Source organism: Peromyscus eremicus, unplaced genomic scaffold (assembly GCF_949786415.1).
Source record: "Peromyscus eremicus unplaced genomic scaffold, PerEre_H2_v1 PerEre#2#unplaced_3455, whole genome shotgun sequence".
NCBI classification, from domain to species: domain Eukaryota; kingdom Metazoa; phylum Chordata; class Mammalia; order Rodentia; family Cricetidae; genus Peromyscus; species Peromyscus eremicus.
In genome coordinates, this window is record NW_026737689.1 from 15,389 (window position 1) to 25,365 (window position 9,977).

Below are 9,977 nucleotides of genomic sequence, written 5' to 3' on the forward strand. Positions count from 1 at the left end.
AGTCTCTGAAGGAGTATGATTAAGCTGCTAGAAAGAATAACATCATATAATTTGAAGACAAATGCATGAAGCTAGAAGAAAAAAAATCAGCCTGAGAGAGGTAACCCAGACCCAGAAGACAAACATGGTATGTATCCACTTATAAATGGATATTAGCTATGAAGTAAAGGGTAATCATGCTTCAATCCAAGGACCGAAGAAACTAAACAACAAGGAGGACTCAAGAGGAGGGGGTGGCACATTAATCCCTCCAAAAACAGAAACAGAATAGACATTGTGGGTGGACTGGTGATGGGTGGGATGGGAACAAGAGGGATCAGATTGGGAAAAGACATAGGAAGAGAGTACTGGGAGAGACAACTGGAATTGGGGGGCACTTGGGGGATGAAGTAGAAAACTTCTGCAATAGATACTCGTAGGTGTCTACAAGGGTGACCCTAAGACTCCTAGTAAGTGGGAAATAGAGTCTGAACCAGCCATCTTCTACAGCCAGGCAAGACTTCCAGTAGAGGGTTTGGGACACCAATCCAGTCACAAAACATTGAACCTACAATTTGTCCTGCCCACAAGATGTATTGTGGTGAAGGTAGCCAATGAATGCTTGGTCAAGCTTGAGACACATGTCAGGAGAGGGAGACCACTGGATGGCTAGGAACCGGAGAATAGATAGCCCAGAGACCTAGGAAAGAACCAAACACAACTGGCAAAAAAAGTCAATGAAATGATTCCTAATGATATTCTGCTATACTCATAGACAGGAGCCTAGTCTAACTGTCCTCAGAGAGGCTTCATCCAGCAACTGATGGAAATAGATGCAGAAATCATTCTTCATTTCTGATTATGGTTTTGTTTGTTTTTTGGTGTTGGTCTTTTGTTTGGCAGTGCTTAGAATTGTAGCTCAGTTGGCCTCATGAATCCTATGCAAGCTCTATGCTACTAAGCTATTACCCCAGGACAGACTAAAGCATTCATGAAAATAGTTATTCTCTTCTTGACTGCCACACTAAGCTTGATTGTCCATATCCTAGACAATAGAAAAAGATTTTTAAACACTATAGCTAACTCTGGGGATGGAGTGCAGATGATGAGAAGACATAGAGTTCAATAGCCTATGTCTCTTTCAGTTACTGTGTCTAGAGTTTTATAATGCCTGGTAACAAGAATATTGTCACACAGTACTGGTCATATTTTCATAGTTCACATCTCAAATGTATGAAGTCATTTTTACTTCATTCACAAGGGTAGATTCAAGAAGAATAATTCAAATTATAAATACATCAAAATTAACAAACCAGAACTAACAATGCACAAGTAAAATAAGGATAAGAGCATAACTAAAGTTTGTTTTTTTTAACATTTTCTAAATAACTAGGGTAATACTCAGACCAGTGCACAAATCTCCAAGAGAAACTCATACAGAAGAGTAGATTAACTAATATGAACTATTTGGTATTTAGAAAATATTAAACCCAATAGATAAAGAACAAAATTACTTTTCAAGCTCCATGTGGACCATCAACAGAGGAAAACTGTATGTCATTGCATAAAAAGGAACTTCAGCGTATTTTTAAAAATGAAAGTTTAATTAACATTAATGAAATATCATTGAATGATATCTGGTAACAGCAATGCAATATGTTTCAACTAAAAAATGTGTGGTACAGAACTAAACAAAGAATTCTCAATACAGGAAACTTAAATGGCTGAGAAACACTTAAAGAAATGCACAGCATCCTTAGCCATCAGGGAAATGTAAATCAAAACTATTTTGAGACTCCATTTTACACCTGTTAGAATGGCTAAGATCAATAACACAAGTGAAAGTTCATGCTGATGAGGATGTGGAGCAAGGGGAATAGTCATCCATTGCTGGTGGGAGTGTTGTACAACCACTATGGAAATCAATATGGCAGTTCCTCAGAAAGTTGGGAATCGATCTACCTCAAGATCCAGCTATACCACTGTTGGGCATATACCCAAAGGACACTTCATTCTACCACAAGGACATTTTCTCAGCTGTTGCTCTATTCATAATAGTCAGAAACTGGAAACAACCTAGATGTCTTTCAACCGAAGAATGGATAAACAAAATATGATACATTAACACAATGGAGTATTTATTACTCAGCTGTTAAAAAATTACATCATGAAATTGGCAGGCAAATGAATGGAACTAAAAAAAAAAATCATCATGAGTGAAGTAACCCAGACTCAGAATGATAAATATAGCGTGCATTCACTTCTATGTGGGTATTAGCCCTCAAATAAATGATGTCCAAACTGCAATCCATAGACCCATAGACATTAGATACAGAGGAGGAAAGCAGGGTGGACACATGGATCTCCTGAGAAGGTGAAAGGGATTAGATTTTATATGTGTACTGGTAGGTGTAGGGGACAGGAATGGGAGGATTAGCTAGAGAGCACAAGAGGAGCAAGGACAGACTGATGCAAGGAATGTGGGGAAAGATGGCTAGAATTGAGGATCATTTATGGAGTGTTATAGAAACCTAGTGTAGTGGAAACTTCTAAAAATATATGAAGGTGATCCTGATGAAGTCTCCAAATAATGAGGGATACAGAGTCCCAACGGCCATCTCTTGTCATCAAACAATGCTTCCACTATTGGGACTGGGTTATATCCAGTTTAGTAGTTTGCCAAAGGGGTCACAAGGAAACCCTCAAACAACAAAGGCTGCTGGCAAGACAATATGTTGCTCTCCAAAAAAATGACAGCAAGGCCCCATTGCTCAAGACAACACTCACACAACTCACTGAATGTGGAGAGGTTGAGCTGGTGGCTACATAGAACCTTCTCTCCTATCTTCTAATGTCTTTGGTATTTGAAGATATCTGAGAGTTACACGAAGAGAAACATAAAAATCAGCCCAGCCACAAAATCTTTGATCTACAATTTGTCCTGCCTGCAAAACGTGCTAGGGCAATGGTGCCCCAGGCTTGTAGGGGTAACCAACCAATGTCTGATTTGGCTTAAGGCCCATGCCGGGAGATAGACCCCATATCTGACATTGCTTGGGTGACAAAGAAGTATAGACTAGGTAGCCCAGAGACCTTGGGTGAAACTAAATACTACTGGTCTAAAAAAAGTAACAATAAAATACTCCTAATAATATTCTGTCAGTGACATATTCAACCACCATCAGAGAAGCTTCTTCCTGTAGCAGATAAAAACAAATAGAGAGACCCACAACCTGACATTATGCAGAGAGACAGACCTTGGAACAAACAGCTCTAAATGTGGTATCTCCATCAACTCTCTCACCTCAGAGCTCAGGGAACCCTATGGAAGAGGAGGTATAAAGATTAGAAGAGCCCGAGAGGATGAAGGACACAAGGAGAACAAAGCTCTTCAAATCAACGTGAGCAAAACTCATGAACTCACAGAAACAGCAAGCACAGGGCCAACATGGATCTGCCCCAGGTCCTCTGCACATATATTATTGTTGCTTTTTGTTTCTGATCTTTTTGTGGGTCCTCCATCCAGCTCCCAAATAAATCACAAATGGAGGATTATTCATAATTATAAGTGCTCTGTCTTAGCTTGGTTTGTTTCTTATCAGCTTTTCTTAATTTTTAAATTATCCCATCTGTCTTTTGCCTCTGGGCTTTTATTGTATATTTTTTGTGTACCTTTCTTTCTTACTCTGTTGCTGGTTATGCAGCTGGGTGGCTGGCCCATGAAGTCCTCCATCTTTTCTTGCTCCTAGAACTCTCCTCTCCCAGATTTCTCCTTTTATTAATTCTTTCTGCTTGACAGTCCTGTCTATCCTTTCTCCTGCCTCACTATTGGTCACCTAGCTCTTCATTAGACCATCAGGTGTTCTAGACAGGCACAGTATCACAGCTTCACAGACTTAAACAAATGCAACCTAAACAAAAGCAACACACATTAAATTAATATTCCCCAACATCTTATAGCGTTCAGATTAATATTTTTATGGAAATCCTAAGTATGTGAGCCAGTGTGTGTTGTGACTCTTGTGCTGATCTTGGGGCACTTTTTCTTCTCTTGATTGCCTTCTCCAACTTCTTTGTGATTTTTTTTTCTTACTATATTTTCTTTTGTCAGGCTCAGATATCTCTTTGAAGCCTGTTCTTTTGTTGTTATAAGAGACTGAAAGGAAGTGGATTCAGATGGGAAGGGAGGTGGCTAGGAGCTGGGAGGAGTACAGGGAGGAGACACTGTAATTAGGATATATTGTATGAGAAATAATCTATTTTAAAGGAGATAATAATAAAAGGAAAGCACCTCAAAGTTTATTTTCCCTGGGGTAACCTTTTTTTTTTATAGTGAGGTTTAGCCTCAGTGGAATTCTTGTATTCCCACAATTGACCTCTACATCATTATATCAGGCAATATCTTTAAAGAGATAACGCTTTTAATCTCTTCTGGATCACTGTTTTCAGTGCTTTTGCTGGCTAGGTATCTTGGATGCTCCAGCTTCTGAATGGGTTTATTCCCTATGTTTTCCCTTTATGTGGGCATGGTTTCTTCATCAGAGAAATCCAATCTTTATTTGATGACTCAGACTGTTGGGAGACAAGTATTTGCGATACTTTGTCATTTATGTTCATTTGTGAATAGCGCCTTAGTTCCTTTGTAACATTAAAAATATTTTTTTGAGATTACAATATAATTTACATCATTTCCCTCCTTCACGTTCCTCCCTCCAAACCCTCCAATATTCCCCTCCTTGCTTTTTTTCAAATCAATGTATTGTTTTCATTGATTTTTGCATACATGTACTCATACATAAATGATGTTGTTGCTTGTTTTGTTTTCTTTAATGTTTTTCCTCATGTTTTTTGTAATTTATATTTTTTTAACTAGGTTCCACTACATATTCCAAGACAGCACGCAACTTGAAATTATCCTGCTTCTGTCTCCTGTATGTTATGATTGAGAATATCCAGAATCAGTCTCTTGTTAGTTATTCAATAAGAAATAAAACACTGACTTAGGGAATAATTCTATTAAACAAGAGGAAAAAAAGGAAACAAGCTCAGTTAATACAATTTTAAAAAGTTTGCATAAGCGAGTGTATTAGTCACTTTATTCTAGAGGAACAGGGTTGATAGTATACATGCAAACATGCATACATACTTACATACATACATCTATACATACTTACTTGCCTACATGTGGTTGCAGTAGTCCAAAATGGCAAACATGATCTCTCAACGAGAAGACCAAGGACTCCAGTTGCTCAGTTCATGGGACTGGATATCACAGTATTCCCAATCTGGTGCTGGAGTCCAAGGGAAGTCAAAATTAGCTGCTGGTCTTCAGCCTACGTTAGAGTCACAGAGAAATAGGTTTTAACATCAGTAAAGGAACATCCCTGCAACAGAATAGCTGAGCGTGCCGGTGAAAGTGAGTGCAGAAAGGCTAAAAAACAAGCTTCCTCCTTTGATGTTGACTGATGACTTTCATGTGTGGCCTAGATTTGGGGTAGGTCTTCCCATTTCAAATGACCTACATTGGGTTGTGGCTTCCCAAATCAATTTATCTAATCAAGAAAATCCCTTACAGGCTGACCAGCTGTTTTGGTTTAGTTGTTTCTATACATAGCCAAGTTGACAATTAAAATTAACCTCACAACAAATAATGAATATTGTAGAACTGAGCATCATCTCAAATCAAGTACTGTTCAGATTGCCCCACCCACATGTACAAGTTGTTTTTATCAGCTAAGGATAAAAAGTGACAAGCAGAAAACATCTAATTGTCTGCACGGGGTATTTGCTACATAGAACAGTGTTTTGACAGCTTTCAGACTAATAAACATTTGGTTACCAAAGCATAAGCTATAAGTTGTTTACAAAAGATAAGAAACATACTGTGTGCTGGTGATAATTTAGAACATACTTATCTTCCAAGTACATAGGCTGACCTGCAATTCATTATTTCACTTGTACATTCAAAAAAGCTTAAGATTCATTATTCTTATCTGTAATGAAAGGGATAGTAAGTGATCATTGCTATAGCAGTATATAATTAATTGAGATAATTTGTATAATATTGGATGTTACACTATTGTTGACTGATGTTCTAAATTCTTATCTAATTTTCTCACTTTAAACTTCTTGCAAAGAAACACTGGGCTTTCCTTTTCTTTACTTCCTCTTACCTAACCTTGTGCAAAGAAATCACATAACATGTTGCACTGTTGGTAGAAATCAAATGAGAATTGATTTCCACTCATATCACTGAGTTGAAATGTTGAACATTTTACGTTGTCATAAATAACATGGTTTCCCATAATATTGCTCACCAAATGGATAGTTTTCTACACCAGGTGTGAACAATTTTCTTCAAGTATTATGAGGTAAATATTTGTGCTATTTTTGTACTAGTCATAAAAGTGCTAGTGTTTCTTTCTTTGGCACTAGCCTAGATTTTACATAACCTTAGGCTATTTTCATATGATGATAAAATGAGTTACGTTCATATTATAAAATTCTTATTAGTAGAATAAAAAATAAACTCTAAGTTGTTTAATATGAATATTTAACTGACTTTTCTAACTTTGAATTTGCAAATATAACTTTTGAAAATTAAGAGCATGGTGAAGAGACTGTGAGCTTTATAATTATTCAGAAATATACCTGAACTTGAAGATATTTTATTTTTAAATATGTGTAGCAAGTATCTGATCCAAGTCTCCTTCTTGTCTGTGAATCCTGTTGCTAAAGCCACACCATTAAAAAAGAGTAACCTTGTCAGACAGACTAGTCTCCCTAATTTCTACGAGTTTTGTGGCTGGTCACATGAACTCAACAGAAATATCCAGTGTCATCCCATTGCCTAGGTCATTATGAAGACACTGCAGGGCCAATCCATATTGAAAAAAGAAATTAAACCTTAATTCTCGGTGGAAGGAAATAATAATTAATTTGTAGCACACTTCAATCCATTATAACCTCCTTTATGGTTGCAAATTATTCATATTCTTCATAAGGAAGATATAGGTACCCCATTTCAAAATCTCCGGAGTTTCACTTAATTATGCTACCAGGTTTAAGGAGCTGTATGAGATCATCTAAATCTGGCTTGTGAGAAGATGGAACGCCTGAGGAGAAACTTACATCAATCCAAAGATATGCAATAAAGAAGGAAGAGAAATAGACCAAATAAAGACCTTGCATCCACATAGAAAGTGAGTACCTGTAACTCCAGTTCTATGGGGTCTTGTGACAGGAGGATCACTGGGGCTTGCTATCAGCCACTCTAGCTTCAGGGTCAATGACAGACATTCTCTGGTGGGAATAATATGAAAAGCAATATTTTAGTAAACTCAGTATCCTTCTCCAGCCTCCACATGTGTGCATGGTTGCATAGACCGCACATTCAAAAACACACACACATGCATGCACATGCCCACACACAAATGCACACAATAAATAAATAACAAAATGTCTTCTAACTCCTTTAACATACTAGCCTTATAAGACACATATGGGAAATCTACTGTAGGTCTTCCTAACACAAACAGAAAGGAGTGAGAAGTATGTTGTAGGTGATGGGCTACATCTATTCTGAAATAGAATTAAACACATGTCACAGATTTTAAGGTCCAATCTAATCTTCTTGGGAATCTCTAATGCTCCTTTTTTTCTGTACCCTGAGTCCTTTCTTTTTTTTTTCTGGGATGTTGCTTTTGTCATGAATATGTTTTTAAGTAAGAGGTTGACAATCTAAAGGCATCTTTATATCCTTTTGTTCAAGGCAATGATGTTTACACTGACAAAATCCTTTAAAATCCAAACAGAAAAGTCTTTATGGGCTTCCTATATATTTTGAGTGAGCGTTATCAGTTATCAGAACCAAAAACCTGATTTCTTTCTAATAACAAAGACCATTTGGAATACATACTAATTGTGTAGTATGATGTGGTTAAGATATCCACAAGAGTGTTGATAGCCTTTTTGCATTCTCACAGCAGCTACATAACATTGTGCTAAATCTGTCTGAGGTATTGCTAAAGGATTTTATGGCACCAATTTAGATCCTGGTATCATCACAGTGGGACTTGAACTTTGATCTTCACACTGACCACCCTACCCAACAGACTGCAGATTACCCATCTCAAGCCATGTGAGCCAATTACTTAAAAGATAAATTCCTTATTCTATATCACTGCATCTCCATCATATGTGTAAATATACATATATATATATATATACATAATTATATGCCATTTTGCTGCATTATAAAAAAAGCACACATTAATATATATGAACAAATAAACATATACATGTGCTTCTGTTCTATGAGGATTCTTCACTTACAAAGGAGGTCTATATTTGTCCTATGAATTTTGAGACAACTTTAAATTGTTCTTTTTTTTGTGACTGTAAATTGCCAATGTAAAATTCCATTCTTCCTAAGGTTCCACTCTATTTGCGGCAATGTAGCCTCTAAAGTGTTTCTGAACACTAAAGCAAAATTTCTCTAAAACTTAAACAATGTGAAAGTAAATAACTAACCACTCATAAAAAATTGAAAATTGAATCTTTTGACATTTTGTGAAAATAAAACAACCAAAAATTCCACCATGAATCCATCAAGCTGAACAAACAGAAATGAAAGAGAAGAAAACACATATGTATAATTTGGCAGTAAGAAACTTACATATATACAAACACACTCAAAAAATGTAGGATGTAGTCATGCCAATATCATATCTGCATAAAAGTGCCTTTGTTTTTGAACAACTCTAGTCACAAGCTTAACCTAATTAGGATGCAGAATTGCCTGGCTCTTGGTGAAATGTGCTGAAGGGGTAGAAGGTATTGCTAGAGCCTGAGGATTTTTGTATTAAACTCCAGCTGGGCCCAACAGACACTGTCCACAAGATGACCTCCAAATAATTGAATGATTTCCATATGTTTGCTCATGTATAGTCTTCTCATTTAAAACTCCCTGCATCTCCTTCCAAGTCTACTACCTCTGACTGTGCTAGCTTAATTCTTAGAGGAGTCTCACTACTGGAAACCATCAAATACCCCACAATTAGGTGAGTGAAAAATATAAGACTATAGTAATGATCTTCTAACTGTGTCTGCAGAAAGAAGTCCTTCCAACTATGATACAGATTACCCTCTAGTCCCTTAGAGAGAAGGTTTGCCAACATTGTTTCATATTAATACAGCAACATAAAGGGGATAACTGATGGCTTTTGAGTCTTTAAACTGAGATTAAGTAACTTCTTATTAGCTTAATATGTGTGCATTCTCTATCTGGGGCGAACTCAATAAATGCATATTTAGAGCAGGGAGATGGAACAGAAGCGGGCTTCCTCCACTTCATGCATTGACTTGGGTTTGCAGTACATCTCAGAATGGTGCACACCCTCAAGTGATCTTTTTCAAGTGTCTTAAACTTGACCTAATTATTCGTTCCATGCACATTATTGAATATTTGACTCTTCCAAAGCCGAGCCATACCACTCCTTGGAATTTACCCAGTGTCTTCAAAGTCGACATGTCATATATATGGACATTTAGCACTTTTACAATAATTGAATTATGGGGCCAACTAGTTGTCTATCAGCAGATGAATGAAAAAGGACATGTGCTATATATACACAATGGATTTTTTTTAGTCATAAAAATAACAAAGTCATATTTGAAGCAAAAAATAGATGCAACTGGATATAACCACATTATGTGAATTAAACCAGTCTGAAAAAGATAAATCAGATGATTTTACTCATTCTTGTTTCCAAGGTTTTATACAGACACATACAGTTAAGTGCATACATATGACATAAAACTAGAATCTGCTATGGGATATCTTTCTGGATATTGTGAATTTGTGTTGCTCTAATTGGTTGATAAATAAAGTCGTTTGGCATATGGCAGGGCAGGATGAAGCCAGGCAGGAAAAATCTAAGGGAGATAGTGAAAGGAGAAAGGAGAGGCAGGGGAGATGCCATCCTGCCATCCAGGGA

The 9,977-nt window shown here is 36.9% G+C and overlaps 1 non-coding gene across 1 annotated transcript; it reads left to right on the forward strand.

Annotated features, from left to right (window-relative positions):
- Positions 1 to 9,196: 9,196 nt before the first annotated feature.
- Positions 9,197 to 9,379, forward strand: LOC131902174 (U2 spliceosomal RNA). Its single transcript, XR_009377027.1, has one exon. It is a non-coding gene; the product is annotated as a U2 spliceosomal RNA (small nuclear RNA).
- The last annotated feature ends 598 nt before the right edge of the window (positions 9,380 to 9,977 follow it).